We start from the raw sequence: 24,687 nt of genomic DNA, 5'->3' as shown, positions 1-24,687 counted from the left end.
TAGAGCTGAATGAGACCTTCAAAACCTGGTCCAATCCTTCCACTTTACAGAAGTGGAAACTGAGACTCAGAGAAATGAAGTTTAATTTAGTTCAATTCAATAAGCATTTAATAGGTACCTACTATGTGGGATACAAAAAGAGGCAAAAGACAGTCCCTTCCCTCAAGGAGCTTACTATCTAATGGAAGGGGGAAGGGGAAGACAACATGTAAACAAATAGACACAAAGCAAGCTATATACAGGATAAGTAGGAAATGATTAACAGAGGGAAGGTACTGGCATTAAGAGGGGTTGGGAAAGGCTTCCTGATAAAGGTGGAATTTTAGTTGGGACTTAAAGGAAGCTAGGGAGATCTGCAGGCAGAACCTAGGAGGGAGAGAGACACTCCAGGCCTAAGGGCAGTCAGAGAGAATGCCCAGAGCCAAGAGATGGAAAGTCTTGTTCATTGAAAGAGCCAAGAGGTCAATGTTACTAGATCTAAGAGTCTGTGGTGGGGAGTAGAATACAAGTATGTTTCAAAGGTAGGAGGGGGGTAGGTTATAAAGGGCTTGTTAACAGAATTGAGATTATAGAGGGCCTGGAGAAGTTAAAAATTAAATGGTTCATCCTCTCAGAGGAGTTGGACCCAAGCTTATTCCTGGCTTGAGGTAAGCAGGTCTTCTCTCCCCTGAAAAATTTTGCCCATCTTTTTAGAAAAACTAACCCTAACCGCCAGCTACCAGTTGTTTCCTTACTAAATAACTTGAAATGATGACAGAAGCTCTGCCCAATTCCTGCCCCCTCCTTCATTTATTAAAAAAAAAAAATTCCATGAATAGCTTTTGTCTTCCAAACTTACCCTATACCCATATGCTGTTCTCAGTGGACAAAAAGGGGATCCGATTCAGGACCTGCTAGGGGACACCTTTTCAGCCCATACAAGTATATCTTTTACTGAATGGGAACATAGAGGAAACCTCAAGTTTCAGCAGGAAACTTGAGCCCTTCCAAGTCTCTGCAATGCTGTTGTAACTTGTGATTTGGCCTCATTGGCAGGGTTTTCTTCTCCCCTATTCACAACACAATGATAATCACCAGAGCAACCTTGAAACACGCCCCTTCTTTACAGAAAGAAGATGGACGGGATATTTGCCATACATACTGCTGGAGCTTGCAATGTCTTGGTAAGCCACTGAAAAGCTAAAAGAAAATTACTGGAGTGAAAAGAACCCCACTCGATGAATTCGCTGTCTTCTCCCTCATCCAATTCTAATGTGCAAAAAAAAAAAAAAGCAAACTGGTTCATTCATGCTGAATGCTGGTTTGAGATAAGGCTCTGGGAAATGCGCTGTGACTGATAGCTTCCTGAATTTCTTTCACCTTTCATAGACTCATAGAGAAAGAGAATGGAAGGGACTTCAGAGGCCATCATCTAGTTTACACGATTAATTTCACAGACGAGGAAACTGAGGCACAAAGAGAAATAAATTGTCCAAGGGGCAGCTAGGTATCATGGTGGACAGAGTGCCGGACCTGGAGTCAGTACAACCTGAATTCAGATCTGGCCTCAGTTATCTCCTAGCTGTGTGACCCTGGGCAAATCACTTAACCTATCTTTGCCTCAGTTTCCTCAGCTGCAAAATGGGGTTAATAACAGCATCTATCTCGAAAGGCTATTGTGAGGATCCAATGAAATAGTATTTGTAAGGCACCTGGCTCATAGTAGATACTATATAAATGCTTGTTCCCTTCCCTTCACCTCAAGTTGCACAGGTAATCAACATCAGAGGCAAGATTCGAACCCTGGTCTCTGAACTACAGAGCTAATAATGTTCTTCCTGTGGTATCATACTATAAAGAGTATTCCATCAACAATGGCAAATGACCAGATACTGTTTTCAGTAGTTTTTCAGCTGTGTCTGACTCTTTGTGACCCCATTTGGGGGGGGGGGGGGAAGATACTGGAATAGCTCGCCATTTCTTTCTCTAGGTCATTTTACAGATGTGGAAACTGAAGCAAACAGGGTTAAGTGACTTGCCCAGGGTCACACAGCTAGTAAGTATCTGAGACGGTATTTGAATTCAGGTCTTCCTAGTTGCCCCAGTGACTAGGTAGGTAAACGATATATTTGAGCTGGCATCTGGAGAGCTTACTGGGAGAAGGCATACTCTGTACATTTCTTTGATCTAATATTATGCTAATATTTGGTTCTATGGGATATCTCAGGGATGAGCTCATAAGAAAAACATTTCACCTGAAGTTTTCCTACAGTAACCTCTTCCTGATCTAAAAGTCTGGTCCTGTACAAACATCAAAGAACTTTATGGAGGTTTCCTTCCTCACTTTAGCAATTCAGAACAAACACTATTCAGGAATAAAGAGGAGGAGGGGCCAAGCTGGAAGGGTTGGGAAAATGTTCTCTTTTTCCTATTTCTAATTTGGTTCAGGATCTTTAAAAGGGGGTTAAATTCAGATTTTTGTAAAAAAAAAAAAATGTTGTACTATGCCTGGAGCTCTGTTTCTGAGACAAAAACAATATTAGCTGAAGGGTTTTTTTCCCCCTATTTGAACACAGAAAACTAAAAATAGCTTCTAAAATACTTAATTTCCATGATAATGGACCAGATTTCTACTTCTGCTCTTACCCTACTTACTGAAGCCTCTTTGAAATCAAAAGAAGCAGTCTAAGGGAGGCTGCCCTTGGAGTCAGGACAGGGATGAGAATCTAGCAAAGACAAGGACCTCTTTTCTGGAGGCCACTGAACCTCCTTCGTTGTCTTTTCAGAATTCTCTATATGGGTCTTTATCATAAATAAAAAATGTTTATAACATGGGCCTTCCAAATGTTTCATTTCCCATTGATGTAAAGACCATATTAGGGCATGTAAAACTTGGTTTTCTACACTATATACTAATTGTAGAGAGCCATATCTTAATTCAGCAAATAGTTGTTGGATGCCTACTATGTGCAAAGCATTCTGGGCACCGAGGAGTTCCTTCCAATGAGCAAGACACAATCTGTGACCTCAACAAGTTTACTATATACTGGCAGAATGGGGTGAGAGGGGGCAGCTAGGTGGCACAGTGCTATAGAACACTGGCCCTGGATTCGGGAGGACCTGAGTTCAAATCCAGCCTCAGACACTTGACACTTACTAGCTGTGTGATCCTGGGCAAGTCACTTAACACCAATTGCCTCACAAAAAAAAAAAAAAAAAAGAATGGGGTGAGAGGTAAGACAGGTACACAAATTCAATTTAATTAAACATCTATTAAGCACCTAATTAGGTTTAAGGGCCTGGTCTAGGCATTTGAGAGCCCATATTCTAAGGGACTAGATTGAGGGGACCTGGGTTTGAATCCTACCTATTACTAGTAGTAGTAAAAAGAAGAAGGGGCAGGCATGATCGGCTCCTAGCTCCTTCACTAGCTTGCTGTGTGACCCTGAGGTAAGTCTTTTCCCTTCTCCGTGCCTTGGTTTCCCCAGCTGTAAAATCAAGTTGTTGGATTACAGTGGTCTCTAAGGTGCCTCTATCTTTAGAACTATGACCAGAGGTAATTAACACAATTATTTCAAAAGGTCAAGAGGGCTGACAAGGGATGGGATCAACTGGGCTCTGAAGGTAGCCAGGGATTTTATGAGGCAGAAACAAAATACTTATAATATAAAGGAAGATTAGGACGGAGGTATGAACAAAAGGCTGAGCGGACTTCTAGGTTGTGAATGTCATGTCTGGATTAAGGGGAAGGAGGTAGAATGAAGAAAGACTTCATGAAGGATAGGTCATCTGAGTTGAGCCTTGAAGGATGAGCCCCAATCTGAGCAGGGAAGCCTTTGTAAGAGGAGAGAACAATGAGGATGAAACATTAGGGTGTGTTTGGGGAACATGGAGCAGTCTGGCTTTCAAAGTACAGGCTTCATTAGGTAGCCAGTAGAGGTCTATTGAGAAGGGGTTTTTTTTTTGGTGAAGGTCATTCCGGCAGAAGTTTGTAGGGGAAAGAGTGAAGGTGGGAAGACCACTTCGAATGCTATTAAAATATTCCAGGCAAGTGTGGTAATGGGGACCAGAACCAGGGTGCTGGCTGTGGAAATGGAAAGGAAGGGACCCATTTGGAGGCAGTATTAGTCAGCAAGACTTAATGATGACTGGATATGGGAGGCCGGGAAAAGGAAATATCAAAAATGCTGCCAAGGTTTTAAGCCTGGATGACTGGTGGAATGGTAATACCCTTGAAAGAAACAGGGCGATTAGGAAGAAAGAAAACCACCAGAGACCCAGGGTCTCTGACTCCACTTCTGACACAGGAGAGAAGGACCCTAAAGATAGTATCAGAGCTGCCTATTATTGGTCTTGCTCCACAGATTCATCACTGACAAACCCTTTGGTGGTCTTTCTGTCCAGAACCTGATAGTAAAGGCCAGGCCTCAAGACTTAGAATTTTGAGCTGAAAGAGCTGTTATGTTCCTACGTGGATTTCCCTATATCTTCTACTATATGGTGTGCATCTCTGAGAAATTGGGAGATAGTAGGAGAAGCTCTTACTTAGGTTTGGAGTCAGGGCATCTGGATTTAGATTCTGGCTCTGGTGCTTACTAGCCCAGTCATTTCCCTTCCTCTGAGCCTCAGTTTTCTAATCTTTAAAATGAAGAGAATAGATCAGATCACCACGGAGGCCCCTTCTTCCTCTAAAACTATGATGGCCTAAGATTCCCTCAGAGCTCTAAATCCTGTGATTCCTATAAAGATAGCCACTCTCATGGAAGATACGTCATTTCCATGTTTCATCGATTCAGAAGGAACCTTGGAGGTTGTCTGTGCCAATCACTCCATTTTATAGGTGAGGAAATGGGAGCCCAGAGAAGAGACCTGCCTAAGATCACATACCTTGGATGACAGGCCCATAGACAGAGAGTTGGAAAGGCCCTAGAGAGATCATCGTCGGTTTCTACTTCCTCATTTTACAGATGAGAAAATTGAGACCTGGAGGGATGAACTGAATTGCACAAGGACACATAGATAGTAAGTGGCTTTCTGGTCCAATCTTTTCATTTTACAGATAAGGAAACAGGCCCAGAGAGAAGCACCTTACCTAGGATCACACAGCATGTTAGCAGAAGAGCTAGACACATATCCTAGCTCTACTGATTACTCCCTCTTTGTCCTTAGAGATGGGAGCCGCTGGGTGGCACAGTGGATAGAGCGCCAGGCCTGGAATCAGGAAGACTCATCTTCCTGAATTCAAATTGGGCCTCATTCACTTACCAGCTGTGTGACCCTGGGCAAGTCACTTGTTTGCCCCAGTTTCCTCATGTGGAAAATTACCTGGAGAAGGAAATGGCAAACCACTCCAGTATCTCTGCCAAGAAAACCCCAAATAGGGTCACAAAGAGTTGGACGCTACCGAAATAACTGAACAACAGTCCTCAAGGGCATTATTTCAGCTCTCTGACCCACGTCTTCCTCATCTGCAGAATGAAGGGGTTACATTAGACTATTTCAAAGGTCTCTTCCATTTTGCAATGTGTTTTGAATTGGAGACAACATGGTGCGGCGAGAAGGGTCCTGCCTTTGGAACCAGAGGATGTGTTCAAATTCCTTCTCTGCTACTTACTTATTGGGTCACCTTGGACAAGTTACTTCACCTCCATGGGCTTCTCTTTCCTCCTCTGTAGAATGAGGAAGTTGGACCACCTGGCCTCTGAGGTCCTTTCAGTTCTAGGATTGGGAGCCCATAAATGTTTCATTGACTCACAATCTCATGTCCATGCTTCCTCAGGCATGACCCAAACTTCAACCCCCCAGGGGAAGCCAAAAGCCCATAGACGGAATTACTTAATTTTAAGACATTTCTTAAAGGATCCTTTGGGTCAAATTTCTTTAAAACTTTCACACACATTTGTGTTGAATTTTAATATTTTCATGAATTTTCCCCAATTCGATCCCATAGTTCCTATTAGCTGGCCAGCAGGGTGTGCTCTCTCCCCTTGCCACAAAAAAAGAAAAAAATGTGGGAGCCAGGAACTTTTCATTTATGGATTTTTGTAATTAGAAGTTTTAGCCCCATAGAGAAACAAATAAAAATATGATATCCATAGATACAAATACATGCACACAAAAGATATGAAAATTGTCATGTGAAGAATACTTTAAAAGATGCTATGTACTCTCCTTTTAACTTCATCCTGAAACCAGTGATACCTTAATTCAAACATATATTTATATCTTGGGAAAGGATGAGGGAAGACCAGTTGTTGTTTTTTTTAGAAGAAAAATTTTAAATAAACTACACCATTTTTTAGCAATTCAAAATGGCTACTAAAACTGAAGAAAAATAGGCCAGAAGCCAACTGTATAGAGTGCAGTATTAATTCTTTATTTTAACAGTTAGAATGAGTACGTTCGACCTTGCCTCACTTCACTTTTCGGATATGGTACTCGAAATGTGGCTGATAGGACTGCGGTTCTGCAAATAAGAAAATAGTTTTGTCATGAATAATAAATTCATAGAATCATAGATTTCGATCTGGAAGGAATTTCAGAGGCCATTTAGTCTGGCCCTTCCATTTTACAGGTCAGGAAACTGAGGCCTAGGGAGGTCATAAGGTCATAAATCTAGAGCTACAAGGGACTCCAGCGATCCTTTTGTTCAACTGCCTTATTTTGCAGAGGAAGAAACTGAGGTACAGTCTACTCAAGGTAAGTAATTTGGGATTCCTTTTATTATAGATCTCTAAGGCATCATCAAGTCAACAAATACTTGTTAAGTGCCTATTATATGCAAGACATCTACATTGTTTCTACCTTTCTTGGAACTTATAGTCTCCTAGGGAGAGTGTGTGTAAGAATAATACAGGACGGGAGCAGCTAGGTGGCGCAGTGGATAGAGCATCGGCCCTGGAGTCAGGAGGACTTGAGTTCAAATTTGGCCTCAGATACTTGACACTTACTAGCTGTGTGACCTTAGGCAAGTCACTTAACCCCAACTGCCTCACCAAAAAACCCCACAAAACGAATAATACAGGAAGAAGTATCAGGGGAATAAAAGGAGAGAACTAGACACAGTACCCTGGGAGAGAACAAGGCTAACTATGAGGATAAGGGAAAGCTTTATAGAGAACATATCATCCTAGCTGGACCTTGAAGGGAGAAGATTTTTGGCAGACAGAGATCAGGTGGTTGTACATTCCAGGCATGGAGGGTGTCTGATATAACAGGCTATTTGACAAACAGCTAGGAGATCAACTAGGCCAGAATGTGGAGTGTGTGAAGGGGAATGTGAAATAAGCCTAGAAAGGCAGGTAGAGCATCTTAAACATCAGTTGACATTTTATTCTCAGGCAATAGGGAACCATGGAAGGCTTTTGAGTAGAAGAGTGACATGGTCAGACCTATGCTTTAGGAAGATTATTTTGGCAACTGTGAAGCCTTAAGATTACAGAGGGGAGAGACTTAAAGCAGAGAGACCAGTTAAAAGGTTGTTAAAATCATCCAGGGGAGAGTGGGAGAGAAATACTGCGGAAGTAGAACATCTAATACTTGATAACTGATTAGATGTGGAGGGACAGTAAAAAAAATGACTCTAAGGCATGTTCTGTTCTAGTATCTATGAATAAGAGCAATCTTAGAATAACAATTAGTAATTTCCTTCTAGCAGTTAATTTGACTTAAAATTTTTGAATTGATAGCCTTTTTCACGTCACTTTGATTTCTGAATATATCTCTCCCTCTTCTCCTATCCAGCCAGCTATCCCTTATAACAAAGAATAAAAAAGGAAAAAAAATCATTTTAGCTGTCTAGGGATTTGTGCAATAGTCCACAGCACTAATCTCCACCTCTTCAAAGAGAAAAGGCAGATATAATCGTTCAAATTCTTCTTCTGGTCAAGCTTGGTTATACTAATTATACAATGTTTATTTTCACTCCCTTCCCCCCTTCTCCCTAGTCATTGTGTATAACATTGTCATTGGGTAGATTATCTTCCTGGTTCTGCTTACCTCACTGTTTATCAGTTCATATAAGTTTTCCCATAATTCCCTAAATTCTTCTCATCAGATCATTCTTTTTTTTGTTCTTTTTTTTTTTTTTTTACAGAGCTATGGGGGTTAAGTGACTTGAATAAGGTCACACAGCTAGTAAGTGTCAAGTGCCTGAGGCCTGATTTGAACTCAGGTCTTCTTGAATCCAGGGCCAATGTTTTATCCACTGCGCCACCTAGCTGCCCATCAGATCATTCTTTTTTTTTTTTTTTTTAGTGGGGCAATTGGGGTTAAGTGACTTGCCCAGGGTCACACAGCTAGCAAGTGTTAAATGTCTGAGGCTGGATTTGAACTCAGGTACTCCTGACTCCAGGGCCGGTGCTCTATCCACTGCACCACCTAGCTGCCCCCATCAGATCATTCTTAAGAATATAAAGGGAAGGCCCACAGTCATAGCTGATTATTGAAGAAATCAAAATGGAAGTTGCCCTCCATAAATAGCCAATTCAATTCAACATGTGTTAGGCACTAGCTATACTGTGACAAAAAAGAAACAGTCCCTCACCCCTCAAGGAGGTTATATTCCAACCAGGGACACAGAATATATACAAGATAAATAAATACAAAGTAATTTGAGGAATGAGAAAACCCTGATAAATATAGAGATTGGGAAAGGAGTGATGAATAGGTTGTACCTGAGGAGACACTTTGAAGGATGAAAACAACCCTGGCTCAGAGATGTGAGCAAGACGTCATTACTGCGAATGATCTTTGCAAATGCATGGAGATAGGGATGGAATATCACTTCTGCAGAATAGCTTGATTAGAAAGCAGTATGTAAAGGAGGGTAATGTGAAATAAGAATAGAAAGGTACCTTGGGGCTAGGTTGTGGAAGGTTTTAAACACCAGCTTTAGGAATTTGCATTTGATTAGTTTTTTGGCTTTATTTTGTTTTGGTTTTTTTGCATTTGATTGTTGAGCTAGTAGAGAGTCACCAAGGCTTTCTTTTTTTTTGAGCCAGAAAGTAGTATCATCATATCTGAGCCTGTGGAGGGTAGCAACTACAAGAAGGGTAAGAGCTTTTGGCAGCTATATGAAGGATAGATTGTTGTTATTATGTTGTCTCATGTAGGCTTTGAAATGTTAGAAACAGATTAATTATAGTCATAGCTCCCATTTATATAGTACTTTGAAGTTTGCAAGTTCAACAAGTATTTATTTACTAGATGCCTACTGTGAGCCTGGCACTGTGGAATATAAAGACAAAAGTGAAGCAGACCCTGAGCTCAAAGGGCTTACATTCTACAATTGGTAACCATTTCATACACAGAGAAGTCAACAAAAATCATATTAATTGATCTATTGATTGATTGATTAAGTTAAGAGTAATTGGTAATGGGGTAGAAAACTAAAAACTAAATAAATCAGAAGCTTCTATAGGAGGAGGTACCACAGATAAGCTTTGATGTAAGTGAGGTAGAGCGTCTCCTTGTTTATAATATGTTGCAGCCTGTGTGCTTCATTATTTATTGTTTAGAGGTTAAAGAGGTTTGAGGAAGACCTACAGCACATTGGGCCAAACCCTTGTGGCTAACTTAATGGGAAGACATGAGCAAGCGTTTCCCAGGCTGGACAAACTTGATGGGTTAGGGTCTGTATTATTGGAGAGAACACTGGCACTGATGAGAACACAGATCCATTGGAGTTATTGAGAATGAATCTTTAAGCTAGAAGAATAAATCCCTAATAAACTAAATTCCATACATCACCGATTCATGGGGGAAGCTTATGGGTAAGTGGGTGGAGTCAAGAAGGAAGCACTTTCTGTAGCACCTGATAGGATTTATTGGGGCAGCCAGGTGGCACAATGGAAAGAGCACTGGCCCTGAAGTTGAGAGGATCTGAGTTCAAATCTCACCTCTAAGGGGGCAGCTAGTAGTACAGTGGATAAAAGCACCAGCCCTGGATTCAGGAGGACCTGAAGTCCAGCCTCAGACACTTGACACTTACTAGCTGTGTGACCCTGGGCAAGTCACTTAACCCTTATTGCCCCACAAAACAAAACAAAACAAAAAATTAGATTTAAATCTCACCTCTGACACTAGCTGTGTGACCCTGGGCAAGTCACTTAACCCAATTGCCTTAAACATCCAGTGCCATCTCCAGTCATCCTGATACATATCATGCCACTGAACCCAGATGGCTCTGGAGGAGAGAGTAAGGTTGGTGACCATACTCAACCCTCCCTCACTTAAATCCAATTCAGTACAAGTCATGGCATCACTCCAATGTCGTGGTCTTCTTTAAGAATGAAGGACAAACAAAAAACAAAAATAAGATTTATCCTTTTAAAAATTGTTTCAATCAATCAGTAAACATTTATTAAGTACCTACTACGGGTCAGACATTATGCTAAGTGCTGGGGATATGAAAAGAGGCAAAAGACAGTCCTTGCCTTCCAGGAGCTCACAATCTAATGGGGGAGATTGACAAATATATACAAATAAGCTATCGACATACAGTGGCTGTTTTTTACCTTAAGTGCTTACAGAATCTTTTAAGATGAAATGATTTAAACTTAATTTTCCAACTTAGAATGGAATCATTTGTCCTCAGAGGCAAGGACTGTGTATTTTTCCATTTTTGGATCCCCAATATCTGGATAAGATACTGACTGAGAATTAAGAAATGTTTGCTCAACTGAGTTAGTTTATGATGTTCTCAGAACTGCAAATAGAAGCTTCCCATGGCCAGGTAAAGCCATACTAGGAATAAATTGCTAGAAGGATCATCCAAAATCCTTAGCTTTTCCCTGGAACACAGTTTTGTTTCTGCAAGGCTTCTTTTTTTTTTTTTTGGGTGGGGCAATGAAGGTTAAGTGACTTGCCCAGGGTCACACAGCTAGTAAGTATCAAGTGTCTGAGGCTGGATTTGAACTCAGGTCCTCCTGAATCCAGGGCCGGTGCTTTATTCACTGTAGTGCCACCTAGCTGCCCTCATGCAAGGCTTCTTTTCAATGTGTTTCAGTTTCTCCAGTTGTAAAATGGCACAGTCCAGTCAGGATTCAAACTCAAGTTCTTGGACTCCAGATTTAGAACTCTATTCCACTATTGTATATTGTGATTTTAGACTAAGGGTTTAATATATAAATCAGAATGATCTCATACCATTTTAATTTCAGTTTGGGGGGCAGCTAGGTGGTACAGTGGATAAAGCACGGGCCCTGGATTCAGGAGTACCTGAGTTCAAATCCAGCCTCAGACACTTGACACTTACTAGCTGTGTGACCCTGGGCAAGTCACTTAACCCCCATTGCCTCCCCCCCAACAAAAATTTCAGTTTGGCATACTCATATTTAAATAACTAAATTTTCCTTAACATCTAGGATGAAGCTATCAAGTAAATATTTATTAAATACCTATGAGGGTGTAGATGGGTTTGTGACAGAGACAGAACGCTTAATTTTCTGGAATAATTTCCCAAATCTGTGTTGAAATGACACCTCCGCCTGATGATGCCAATGTCCTCTTTCCAATTAGCTGCATCGGGCTTTTTGAACAGTTGCTCAGTTTAATTTTCCATATTCCACATTTTATAATTTCCAGGAACCAATAAGAAGTGAATCTTAATGATTTATTTGTGCAGAAGGAATGAGTTTCCTCCTGGTTTCACATCCGCCGCCCACATGATACCTCATTTGTGATGCTGGAAAGGAACATTTGCAGGGGAAATTTGATGCCCAATTAGTACGTTTTAATCGGAGAGTTGTCAGTGGAAATTCCATCTAGTTCCCTCGAGGCTTCTGGAGGGTGGTGGCATAGGCTGAGGGAAATACTTAAGGTTTGAATGTTGGGACCCTGAGCCAAATCAGGGTCTCAAATAGGTGGCATTTCATGGGTCCTGAACACTGCCTCTTTTACAGGATCATGGTGGTATAGTTGGGAGGGACCTTCGAGAGCATTTAGTCTTATCCTTTCATCTTTTTTTGGGGGGGGGGGCAATGGGGATTAAGTGACTTGCCCAGGGTCACATAGCTAGTAAGTGTCAAGTGTCTGAGGCTGGATTTGAACTCAGGTCCTCCTGAATCCAGGGCCGGTGCTTTATCCACTGTGCCACCTAGCCGCCCCTATCCTTTCATCTTACAGATTAAGGGAACTGAGGTTCAGAGATGTGGCTAAGTGACTTATCCAAGATGACACAAGTAATAAGAGGTAGGGCAAGGATTTGAACCCCGGTCCTAGGATTCCAGTTCCAGTGTTCTTTCCGCTGAACCACACTGCCTCTTTGCGTAAAGAGAAAAAGAGGACAAAGATTTATCTTGCTTATACCTTCTTGGGTTTGTCTATCACAAGCTATGACTTTCTACGAAGTGACATTAAGGTAAATTTGCCTTATTATTATTATTATTATTATTACTTTGTGGAGCAATGAGAGTTAAGTGACTTGCCCAGGGTCACACAGCTACTAAGTGTCAAGTGTCTGAGGCTGGATTTGAATTTAGGTCCTCCTGACTCCAGGGCCGGTGTTCTATCTACTGTTCCACTTAGCTGCCCCCGAATTATTTTTTTACTAATTTTTTTTTTTTTTGGTGAGGCAATTGGGGTTAAATGACTTGCCCAGGTTCACACAGCTAGTAAGTTGGCAAGTGTCTGAGGCTGGATTTGAACTCAGGTCCTCCTGACTCCAGGGCTGGTGCTCTATCCACTGCACCACCTAGCTGCCACCCTAATTATTATTATTATTATTATTTTTTTTTTAGTGAGGCAATTGGGGTTAAGTGACTTGCCCAGGGTCACACAGCTAGTAAGTGTTAAGTGTCTGAGGCCGGATTTGAACTCAGGAGGTACTCCTGATTCCAGGGCCAGTGCTCTATCCACTGGGCCACCTAGCTGCCCCACCCCTAATTATCATTATTATTATTATTATTTGGTGAGGCAGCTGGGATTAAGTGACTTGCCCAGGGTCACACAGCTAGGAAGTGTCAAGTGTCTGAGGCCGGATTTGAACTCAGGTCCTCCTGACTCCAGGGTCAGTGCTCTATCACTGCACCACCTACCTGCTCCCCTAATTATTTTTTAAAAGATATTTACAGGGCAGGTAGGTGGCACAGCGGATGGAGCACCAGCCCTGGAGTCAGAAGGACCTGAGTTCAAATCCGGCCTCAGACACTTAACACTTCCTAGCTGTGTGACTCTGGGCAAGTCACTTAACCCCAATTGCCTCACTAAAAAAACAAACAAACAAAAAAACCCAAAAAAGATATTTACAACCCTTTACAACCTCATTCCAACCTGTCTTTCCAAGATTATTACACAGTACTCCCCTTTACATAGTATTCCTTACTCTCCATCACCTGTCTCTATGCCTTTGCCTGGGCTGTTCCTGCTGCCTTGAATGCCCTCCCTTATGCACCTCTGCCTCATGAAATCCCTAGCTTCCTTCAAAGCTCAGCTTGAACAACTCCTCTCTAAGGAGACCTTTCTTGATTATTTCCAGACACTAATGCCCTCTCCCTCCACCAAACTGCCTTACGTTTATGTGTATCTATTTTGTATGCACTCTTCTGTCTATATGTATTGTCTCCTTGGATAGAATGTAATCTCTCTAAGGGTAGAGACTGTTTCATTTTTGTCTTTTCATAGCCAGAGCCTTGTGTGGTGCCTGGTACACAGTGGGCAATTAATAAATGCTTGTAAATCATACCCAGAGATCCATGGTTTGGTAAGGTAAGATGTGTTTATTACACACACACACACACACACACACACACACACACACGCACACACACACACACAAGGCACAGCACTTTAGAGCTGCTTTTGAAAATGGAATCTTACTTAATTCTCTAAAGCAGCTATATTATAATTAGTTTCTTCATTAATATTATTTTCTTTTGGATATTCACTCAACATGATATCCAGCTTTGAAAGCTTCCTGCTGCATACCCCTGTGGGGTGCATTCTTATGTTACTAATCTAAAAAATTAAAAGAGAAACGAACCAGTCATGAAAAACTCTAAGAAAAGACCTGTAAAATGAGACAGTTGGGTTATGTGGCCACTGCATTCCCTTTCACCTCTAGCTCTTGGATCCTACCATCCGATGCCCTGTTTAAAATGACATTTTCCCTAAAGAATCTGTTTAGTGTGGGTGCTCTTGGAACCGGGAGGAGCTGGGTCTGCATCCTTTGTCTCTGAGCCTCAGTTAACTCATTCATCAAATGGGTTAGTAATATCTATAGGATCCACCTCACAAGGTTGTTGGAAAACTCAAAGGAGATCATGGATGTAAAACACTTTGCAAACCCTAAAGCTCTATATAAATGTCAGTTATTAATATACATTTAGTATTCTTTTTTTTTTTTTTTGCAGGGCAATGGGGGTTAAGTGACTTAAGTGTCAAGTGTCTGAGGCCGGATTTGAACTCAGGTACTCCTGAATCCAAGGCCGGTGCTTTAACCACTGCGCCATCTAGCTGCCCTATTAATATACATTTATATGAGTTATTGTTGTTTCAATAACCCCCCCAATTTTAGATATTTTAAAATTCTTTAGCCATGATTTTCTTTTTTTCTTCCCTTTCCCTCCCCTTCCTTTTCTTTTTTCTTCTCTTTTTCTTTTCTTTTTATCCATATTAGTGTTTTTATCTGTATAACAGAACTCTCAGTATGGAAACTCCCTCCTGGATGACTTCAGAAAGGCTTGGGAAGATTTGTATGAACTGATGTATAGTGAAATGAGCAGAACCAAGACAATGTTGTACACAAAGACAGCAATTTTGTTTGATGAAGAATTGTGAATGACTAAACTATGCTTAGCAATACAATGATCCAAGAAACTCCCTCCCCTTATGCAGATGAAGAACTCCAGTTTCAGAGAGAGGTCTGGGACCCAGAGAAGTTAAGGTAGTTGCTCAGGGTCTCACAGCCTGGATGTCAGAGGCAGCACTTAAAACTAGGTGTTTGTGACTAACTAGTTTTTTTCTCTTTTTTTGGAGGTGGGAGGGGGGGTGGCGGTTGGCAGAGAGACCTGTGCTTTTATCATTGTAGAGAAATTCCTGGTAGATAAATTCCACCCACAGCTACAGATCAACAATTCTGTGTAACTTATAGAGAGTGGCCTGGGGCACTGAGAGCTTAAGGGATTTTGTCCGGGGTCACATAGTCAGTATGTGTCAGCAATGGAACTTGAACCCAGATCTTCCTGGCTTCAAGGCCTGTTTTCTATCTGCTACGTCATACCGCCTCAGAGATTCTTCCTTCTTTGATTTTCCAAATAGCTAAAAGCTAAACATTTTTCTTGGACAGAATGACTGGTCTACCAGTAAAACACATAACTTAACTCTGACCTTAACTAACACATGATTTCAATTTTGTGCGGCAAAAACGACTAACATATAACAGTCACTGCTAAAAAGTTCATTTACCACCACAACCATAATTCTCCTCTAGTCTCTAAGTCACCAGTCTTGGGATGCCTATGGACATGCCGTGGTTCCCAATTAATGTACAGTTCCCAGACATGGAAAATGCCCATGAAAAACGTTTTGCAATTGCTAGCGGTTAGTCACATTACATTTCCTGTCCTACTCTTTTTTCTGGCAATAACATCTAGAATTTAAGTTGCTGAGGGGTATTCGGGAAAACCCACATAAATGTCTAGGATGAGGTTTGGCAGCCTATGAATCTTAGTGACATAACAGAATGTTATAACTTGAGGTTTCATCAAACAGGGATGAGGCAGGAAATCCCTACTCCTGCCAAACACCCACTTGCTCTCGGCTTATGTCTCAGGATCTGAGTTTCAGTTAAAATGGATTTTTTGCCATTTTAAAATTTATTAAAGACCTTTACTTTAGAGGTCACTTTTTAAAAACTAGCTATTTAAAAGAGTAGAGGCATAAGATAATACTTTTTTTCTTCCCCCACCCTGACATTTTGTAACTATTTTGTATCTATTTAGAGATGTATGTTTATCTCCTCTGATAGACTGTATGCTCCATGAAGGCAGGACCTGTTTCATTTTGCCTTTGTATCCCCAATACTTAGCATAGTGCCTGGCACATAGTAGGTACGTAGTAAATGCTTGTTGATTTATTTATATATGGAAAGGAACATAGAGACCATTGAATCGAATCCCACCATTTCACAGAAGGAAGGAAATGACAGGTCCAAGATTTGAAATCAGGCTCTAAGATTCCAAATCTTGGGCTGTCTTCCCCAATGATCAAGTAATCGATCAATCAAAAAGTATTTAAGTACCTACGATGTGGCTTGACATTGCACTAGGCACTGGGAGTGCAAAGATGGAAATAAAACAATTCCTGCCCTTATATTAAACCAGGAGAGATAAGATGAACATATGTATGTATGTATGTATGCATCTGTGTGTATATATACAACCCAAGTTGTTGCTTAGGTCTAATATCCAGCTATTATTTTCTTATTTTAATAATGTTCCCCTGTTTATATATTTTTTCCGGTACATTAAAAATGAGACAAAATGATTTGACTTCTTTATGTTGGAAATGGAGGTGAAAGGCAAAGCAATAATAACAACACATTTCCAGACCTCTTTCAAGGTTACAGATCTTTCTTCTCATGACAAGCCTGAGTGGAGGGAAGTATGGAAATATTACTATCCCCATTTTATAGATCATAAAACTGAGGTTCAGAAGGTATGACAGTGGCTAGTGGATTGCCTTGTACATAGTAGGTGCTCAGTTGATATTTGCAGAACTGCTGCATGACTGTGAGTCATAGAATATCACGGTCTTCAAAGAAATAAAGCTGAAGGTCACTCAAGGGGCAATGGAGAGAGTCATGGATGACTGGGTAAGTTGTAACATATTGCTGATGGGGAATTACTTGCACAAGAAAAGAGGTATAAAGGATGTGTGAGAGACATGTATGAGCAGAAAGATCATAGGAACATAGATCTAGGGATGGAGAGAGACCTCAGAGTCTACTTAGTTCAATCCCCTTATTTTACACAGGAAATGGAGGGAAGTTAAATAATTTGCCCAAGGTCACACACTTGAACCTAAATCCTCTCACTCCAGAGCCCATGAGTGCTTTTTTCGTTGTTCAGTGATGTTTCTGCAAATGAATGAATGAAGTAATGAAGGAAGGAAAGAAGAAAAGAAAGAAAGAAAAAAGAAGGAAGGAAGAAAAAGAGAGGAAGGAAAAAAGAGGGAGAGAGAAAAGGAGAGCAAAAAAAGAAAGAAAGGGAGGAAGAATGGAATGAAGAAAGAAAGAGGAAAAAAGAAAGGAGGAAGGAAGAAAGGAAGATAGGAAGGAAAGGAGAAAGAAAGAGAGTAACAGAAAGTAAGAAAGGGAGAAAGAAGAGAGAAGGGAATAAAGAAAGGAAGGAAGGAAAGAAAGGGAGAAAAAGAGAGAAAGAAAGGGAGAAGGAAAGAATGAATGAAAGAAAGGGAAAGAGAGAGGGGAGGGAGGAAGGGAGAAAGGAAGGGAGGAAAGAAGGGAGGGAGAGCCCTTACTATGGTTATAAAGCACTTACTTCCCAGTGACTCTATAAGGTAAATTGTGTAAGTATTATTATCATCATCTTACAGATGAGGAAACTGAGATAAACAGGTGAATTGACTTGCTCAGGGTCTCATAGCCAGTATGTGTCTGAGGTTGGATTTGAATTCTTTGCCACCTAAATGCCACTCTATATTTTGTAATAAATACTATGAATTTGATTTTATGCATTTAAAAACTTGAGTTTTTTAATTTAAAAAATTATCACAAAAGTATTTTATTATTTTCCAGTTACATGTAAAGACAACTTTCAACATTTGTTTTCATAAGATTTTTAGGTCCAAATTTTTCTCCCTCCTTCCTTTCCCTCTGCCCCTCCCCAAATCACTTGAATTTGGATGGAGAAAATATTGCATCTTTATTTTCACTAACCTCTAATTGAAATTTAGCATTTCCTTAAATTATTTTAAAACATTCTGAGAAGCCCATAGGCTTGGCCAGACTACCAAAGGGGCCCATGACATGAGGGGTCCTTAACCTTTTTTGGGTCACCCACCTCTTTGGCAGCCTGAAGTCTATGGACACCTTTTCGGAATAAAGGTTTAAAATATAGAAAATAAAATACATAATATTATAAAGTGAACTAAAGGGTAGTGAAAATAAAGGTGTCATTTTCCCCCCATCCAAGTTCACAAAACTGATCGTTGGTCCCTCAGATACAAAAATTGTCAAGAACCCCTGGAATGGAAGGGAGACAAGACGAGGGACCTAGGTCATAAGATCGTAAAGCAGGATCAGACGTAGAGAGAATGAAGGGACCTCCAAGGCCAGCTAGTTCAACCCCATCATGCTACTGATAAGGAAACTGAGGCTGGAGAAGGTTAGTTGACTTGTCCAAAGTCACAGGGATAGTAAGTTTCCAAAGTAGCATTTGAAGCTCGACTCAGGCTGGACTGTTCTTTCTACTCTCCCACACAGACCATAGATTCAGACCTGGAAGGGACCTTTGAGCTCACCTGGACCATCCCCCATTTTTTTTTCCAGGTAAGAAGCTGAGTGACTTGCCCAAGACCAGATACTTGTGAGTCAAGATTCTAACTCAGCTCCTCTGGCTCCAATGTTCTTTCCATTACAGAGCCTTGCTTTGCCTTTGATGGCCAGGTGCTAATAATGGGAGAAGAGCGATCGTTAGGAATACAAAGGTCTCTCTTGTCAAACTCTTCAGCCAGGAAGGTACTCTGGGCAGGATGTAAGACTTTTATAACCGCGTTTGCTCCGGCGGTGAGGATATGTTATTGGGATCATGGTGTCACCGAAGTAGCATCCCGGCCTTTTAGCTCAGGGGAAAAAAGGAACTCTTTGTATTTTTTGCTTTGACATCTTACATTTCGATCCAAGGCAATCCTTTACATACGGAGCATTTGCTTCAGGGACTGGTGGGAGAGACGCTCTCAGACAGGGTTTGTCCAGCAAATTATAATTCCAGCTTTACCTTTGCCTCTCTGGGGAGGAGATGGAGACAAAACCCCATTCTCTTCCACTAATTGGACTATAATTCAACCTTATGGCTGGGGAGGTCAGGACATACCATTTCAGCTGGGTTCTGCATCCTGTCTTTGGACAACTGGAAAATGTCACGTGACTCTCCCGTGGGCCGTTGGCGTAGTATTTAATATGGGGATTTCAGATGCTGCTTTTTTTCTTTCTCCAACCGTATCTTTTCTTCTCAAAGACCCTCATGATTGATTTTAAATACACATTTATTGGTTCCATAATGTAACTGGTCTTTGAAAAGTGTTCTAATGTCTCTTTCAGCTCAAATTGGAACCTGAATTACAATTTGAATGAGGGAAGAGTACATTCATTACCTACCGAACTATTTAACCAAGTTATTTTTGTTTTTGTGTTTTTGTTTTTGTTGTGAGTCAATTGGGGTTAAATGACTTGCCCAGGGTCACATGGCTAGTATGTGTCTAAGGTAGATTTTAACTCGGGATGATGAGTCTTCCTGACTCCAAGCCTGGGGCTCTGCACTATAGCGCTGCGACATTTAAGAGGGCGCTAATTTCAGATCACAGCAACATACATCATTACTGGGTAAGATAATATTTTTATTTGTTCCATATATTGTAAATATAAAAACAATTTAAACTAAAACTGAATACATCTTCCCCTGTCCCTCCCTACCCACTACCATTCAAATAAAATTTTGATATAACAATCTGTGTAGCACACTGTTACTTTCCTCATCTATAAATGTGAAAATTGTACTAGATGACTTCTAAATTTACATCTAGCTCTGATTCTATGATTCTATTCACAAACCCATTTTATATTTTATCTTAGAGGTCATAGTGAGTTATGGAAGTTTTATGAGGAAGGGAGTGACACCATCAGACCTGATTTTTGAGAATGAAAGAAGTCATATCAAGATAAATTATTTTCACAGAAATCATTGAATTAGAGCTAGAAGGTATATTAGAGGCTATTGAGGCTAACCTCCTTATATGACAGGTGAGGAAACTGAGGCGGAGTGAAGTTAAGTGACTTGTCTAGGGTCACAGAGCTAGTAAATGTCTCAGGCAAGATCTGAACCCTGGTCTTCCTGACTCCAAGCCTAGCACTCTATCCACTGTACCCCTGAGAGCAATATATATATTTTAGTGAGGCAATTGGGGTTAAGTGACTTGCCCGGGGTCACACAGCTAGTAAGTGTTATGTGTCTGAGGCCGAATTTGAACTCAGGTACTCCTGACTCCAGGACTGGTGCTCTATTCACTGTGCCACCTAGCTGCCCCAAGAGCAATATGAGTAAGGACCTTTCTTATGCTAACTTAGATAATTTTTTGGCGAGGTAGGGCGATGAGGGTCCCACAGCTAGTGTCAAGTGTCTGAGGCTGGACTGGAACTCAGGTCCTCCTGAATCCAGGGCTGGTGCTTTATCTACTGTGCTACCTAGCTGTCCCCATAACTAATGTTTTCAGTATGGTTTCTTTTTTTTTTGTTTGTTTTTTGTTTTGTTTTTTTTAATTTTTGCAGGGCAATGGGGGTTAAGTGACTTGCCCAGGGTCACACAGCTAGTTAAGTGTCAAGTGTCTGAGGCTGGATTTGAACTCAGGTACTCCTGAATCCAAGGCCAGTGCTTTATCCACTGCGCCACCTAGCTGCCCCCAGTATGGTTTCTTTAATTCTTAAAAAACCAGGTCTGGGGCAGCTAGGTGGCGCAGTGGATAGAGCACCGGCCCTGGAGTCAGAAGGACCTGAGTTCCAATCCAGCCTCAGACACTTAACACCTACTAGCTGTGTGACCCCGGGTAAGTCACTTAACCCCAATTGCCTCACTTAAAAAAACAAACAAACAAACAAAAAAACCAGGTCTGTCACTCCCTTGCCCAAGAAGCTTCCACGATTGCCTATAGCTTCTAGGATAAAATATAAAATACAGATTTTGGTAGATTTGGAAATGGGAGGCCTAATAAAGCAGAGAGAACTATGAAAGGGACATCATATGCAGGAAATTTAGAATCTTATGCCTGTTACTCTGATCTTTTGTCTGGATAGGGCTGGAAAGGAAGTCAAGACAGCAGTGGTTTGGGGTGTGTCTCTGTTCTAACAATACCGTGAGGCCAACAATTTAAGGGATAACACGAAAGATTAAGTGGTACAAGTGAAGGGGGAGGCTGCACATTAGGCAACATGAAAGCCTCTGAAGAATAGGAAATCCTCAGAGAATCCCTTGAAGGGTCAAGGAAAGGTGCATAGTAGATGCAGCCTGGCAATCACACATAACACAGAAGGAAACATGAAAAAGAAATAAGAGCTAAGGGTGGCATGGGAAAAAATGCGTCATCAAAGAAGAAGACAGGCTGCTCTTTGCTGAGAATGAGAGAGAAACAGTGGACAACCTGTGTGTCCATCTGGCATCTTTGGGATGTCCAGGGGAAGCTGGGAAAGTGCCCAGCACACACTGGACAGACTCTGTGGGACCAACTGATGGGAGGACACAGACAAGAATCATACAGGATGGGTGGACACAGGAGAGTTGCAATCTGTATCACTGGAAAAAATGTTCACATCAATGAGATCCCAGATCCATGGGAACCGTGCCTTGAACAGTGCTCTGTGCACCCTTACAGCAGTCCCACAGGAAGAGGCATCTCCTACTCTCACTACAAATGCATGTTGCAGCCTCCCCACTTTTGTGGTCCCAAATGTGCATCCCTCTGTGGCTAACCCTCTGACTGCTTCCCAGATTACAAACAGATGATTTGCCCCAGGCAGACTGTAACTGGGGCAGGTGATTGGTGCTTTGCTTCAGGGCACTGAAATTTAGAGGGTGCTGACAGCACTTTCAGACTTTCAGCAGGATAGGAAAAAAAAATAGAGTTTAGCAACTACTTAACCAAAATAGTTAAAAGAGGAAACTTTCAAATGATGGTTCCCACTGCTATCTATCCCTCCTTGTAATTAAGGTGAACACCTGAGACCAGACTGGAGAAATGGCCTCTCCAGTTGTCTCATCCTGCCCCTCAACTGAAATGAGCTTGTATTTTATCCCACTTACTCCAGGTACAAACACTGCTATTTATGGCAGTGGTCTCTAAAAAGAATAATAGTTAACTTTTATTATGTATAATTATATATATTATATAATTTTATATATTATATAAAGTTAACTTTAAGATTTTCAAAGTGTTTTACATATGTGATCTCATTTGATTCTGGGGGGTAGGGCTCTTATTATCCCCATTTTATAGATGGGGAAACTGAGGGTGAGAGAAGTTAAATAATCTGTCCAGGGTCTTATAGCTAGTTAAGTGTCTGAAGCAGGATTTGAATTTAGGTCTTTCTAACTCCACATTTAGTGTTCTACTCACTATAGTCCTGCTGCCTCGCTAGTCCTCTATAAAACCCTGGCTGCTTACATATTCCAAAACTTCTCTTCTATTCACTGGCCATTTTTAAGCACCCACATGTGAAGGGTGCTATGTTAGGAGCTAAGGATACAGAGATGAAAAACACAATGACTCAGTTCCTGTCTTTAAGGAATTTGGGATTGAAGTCTTCTGTTGGCATTGACTTTGAGAACCCAAACTCACCTCTGTACTGAGATGAGCCATTGGAGTAGAGAGGTCTTTATTGGAGGACTCTACAATAAACACTTAATAAACATTTGTTGAAGTAAAAGGATGTTTAGTAGGTAATTAAGGATGAAAAAACCTCCTGGCTGCAAAGCCGTGTTATTAAGTTAAAACTAAGACATTCTGTCAGACAAAAGCCTGCATTCAGTTGGGGAAATGCAGAGTTGTAACTGAGAACTTTGTTATTCGGGGTAGGGGAGGAGGGTAGCATTAAGGTCAGAGGGAAAGGGGAGCTCAAGGAGAGTCTGTATATCCCAGGCTCTAAATTTTGACATCCTAGTCCAAAGCCCTAGTCACCCCACCTTGGTTGTGCCCCTGGTGAAATGGTTGTCAGCATTCACTGTCAAACCAATCACTACTTAGCCACCATTCTAAAACAGAACTTTTGGAAAGAGTTGTCAATTTTTTATTGTGACATTTGCTCTTGAAGTTGAGAAATTTTAGAAAAGGGAAATAAAGAATTATGGCAGGGAAGAAAGAAACCTATATCCATGATTTGTGGAATTTTAGTATGAGAACTTGAAAGCTTTGCCCAAAAGGTACAAAGCCTTTGTTAGCAATTATTCATGTTGCTTCTAGAGAATCTCAGGCATGAAGAGGTTAAATGTGTCATCTGAAGTTAACTTGTCAGTTCCAGAAATTGATAAAGTACAAGATTTATGACTTCTGGTCCTCCTGACTGTATTCTCATCTCATAAGACACACTCCATCCGGTCACTCATTACTATGAATAATGTAGATATTTTATATAGATTTAGAATCAGCCACAAGAACACTGGACTGCTGGTTGGTAGACCAGTATTCCAGTTCTGTAACTGACTTCCAGCTGTGTGACCTTTGATATATCACAACCTCTCTGGGCCTCACATTCATCATTTGTAAGGTAAGGGAGTTGAACTAAATGATATCTAAGGTACCAGACCATTTTATCCTCCAAATTCCTTGAATTTCTACAACATTTTTATGCTGAAACATAATTTATTAAATTTTAATTTCCTAAAGCTAATAACTGACAGCTGCAAAGTAAATGGGTTTTTTTTGCCAACTGAGTCGGATAACTTTAATGGTTCTATCCTCATACCCGGCCTACTTCTAATTTTCTTTCATTTTTCTCCACCCAGGGGAAAGACCATTGCACTAGAAATAACATACCAATGATGGCTAACAAAGAGCCATTGCCCAAGATAAGAAAGAAGATCATAAGAAAGCCCCTAGCTTCCCCAGTGAATTCAAATGCAAGGGAATTGCAAGAGAAGAAGCATGCAGAACTAAGAGAACATCATACACAGTATCAACAACATTGTGTGATGATCAACTGTTGGAGACTTAGCTCTTCTCAGCAATGCAAGGATCCAAGACAATGCCCAAAAGAATCATGAAGGAAAATGCTCTCCACATCCAGAAAAAGAACTATGGAATCTGAATGCAAGTTGAAGCATACTTTTTTCACTTTTGTTGTTGTTGTTGTTGTTTCTTTGTGCTTTTTCCCCTTTTGTTCTGATGCTTTTCTCACAAATGACTAATGTGGAAATATGTTTAACATGATTGTGATGGATAACCTATATTAGATTGCTTGCTGGCTTCAGGAGAGGGGATGGAAGGGAGGGAAGGAGAAAAATATGGGATCAAAATCTTACCAAAACGAATGTTGAAAACTATCTTTACATGTAATTGGAAAACAATTTAAAAAGAGAAAAAAAATAAGCATGTATTAATCACCTACTATGTTCCAGGCTCAATTCTAAGCACTTAATAAACATGATCTCATTTGGTTCTTACAACAATCCTAGGGGGCAGCTAGGTGGATAGAGCACTGGCCCTGGAGTCAGGAGGACCTGGGTTCAAATTCAGTGTCAGATGCTAGCCACGTGACCCTGGGCAAGTCACTTAACCCTGATTGCCAACCACAAACCAAACAAAAATCCCAACAACAATCTTGGTAGGTATGTACTGTTATCATTTCCATTTTACAGTTGAGAAAGCTGAGGAAGAGGTGGAGTGTCTTGCCTAGGATCACACAACTAGTGTCCGAGGATGTGTTTTGAACACTTCCTGATTTCTGGTCTAGCACTCTATCCAAGGCGCTATCCAAGGCTGCCTGAG

The 24,687-nt window shown here is 41.0% G+C and overlaps 1 long non-coding RNA gene across 1 annotated transcript; it reads left to right on the top strand.

Annotated features, from left to right (window-relative positions):
- Window positions 1–351: 351 nt before the first annotated feature.
- LOC122745751 lies at window positions 352–23,911 on the top strand. Its single transcript, XR_006355487.1, has 3 exons — window positions 352–647; window positions 1,109–1,163; window positions 23,706–23,911. It is a non-coding gene; the product is annotated as an uncharacterized LOC122745751 (long non-coding RNA).
- Window positions 23,912–24,687: the final 776 nt, after the last annotated feature.

This window comes from Dromiciops gliroides, chromosome 3 (assembly GCF_019393635.1).
Source record: "Dromiciops gliroides isolate mDroGli1 chromosome 3, mDroGli1.pri, whole genome shotgun sequence".
In the NCBI taxonomy this organism is placed as follows: Eukaryota; Metazoa; Chordata; class Mammalia; order Microbiotheria; family Microbiotheriidae; genus Dromiciops; species Dromiciops gliroides.
This window is presented reverse-complemented; position numbering and strand designations above follow the sequence as displayed.